Genomic DNA, 1,090 nt, shown 5'->3' with positions numbered 1-1,090 from the left:
ACACACACACACACACACACACACACACAGAGGCGTGCATTGGTTAAGAGTCTTGGGTAGGAGATTAGAATAACTTTGAAAGCGTAGGTCTTTTCAGTTGTTTTCAGTTGCGGCTTTTTATTCTCACAATGCCTTCGCTTGTATGGCGAACTCGTTTTTCTCTAAGCCTGCAAAATGGCGTCTTCTAAAAAAAAAAAACAGAAATACAATGAAGGAACTACTACGGGAAACCACCTTAGCATTTCTCCCACGAAAATTACTCGCAGCTACGCGATGTCAACGAAGTAATCAGGAGTCCTTCGACGACCTGATGGCGCAGAGATTATTTGTGAATGTGCTGCTTTTAATTATTTGTGATTTGATGTATATATGTATGCATATGTATGTGTGCATTGTGTATGTGTGCGCATGTATGTATGCATGTATGTGCGTATGTGTGTGTGAGTGTGTGTGTGTGTGTGTGCACGCTTAAGAATATATTCATTGCATCGAGTAGAGTGTGTTTAGGCATTTAAAGTATGGCGGAAACACATTCATTAAATACACCGGAAATAAGGGTATTCGATTACCAACATTTAAAAGTCAAATAGTAGTAGTAATATTAACCACCACTACCACCACAATCACTTTCACTAACGCCTTCATCACCATCTCTACCACCACCACCACCACCACCACCACCAAAACCGCCACTACTACCATCACCAGCATTCATAATCACCAATACTACTACTATAGCAATCGCCACCACCACCGCTACCCATAGATACACACAATAAGCAAATGCCACGATAACAAAACAAAATAGTGCGATAACGTCGCTAACAGTACAACACTATCTTCTACTTATTGTTAAACATCAGCCATGCAATTAGCCAGAGCAAGTAAAGCATGAATATATGAACAAGCGAACACATACAGTAAAGAATGAAATAATGAAAGAATAAATTAATAAATCAACGTTATAAATAAGCGACGAATAGATAAAATCATACATAAAGAAATGATTGGTGGAAAAGTTGTTAGACTGTTTTGTGGTGGCGTTGAATTGTTTGAAAACAGATCTCGTTGTAAATGGCATGTCACAGCC

Source organism: Octopus bimaculoides, chromosome 1 (genome assembly GCF_001194135.2).
Source record: "Octopus bimaculoides isolate UCB-OBI-ISO-001 chromosome 1, ASM119413v2, whole genome shotgun sequence".
NCBI lineage: Eukaryota > Metazoa > Mollusca > Cephalopoda > Octopoda > Octopodidae > Octopus > Octopus bimaculoides.
This window is presented reverse-complemented; position numbering follows the sequence as displayed.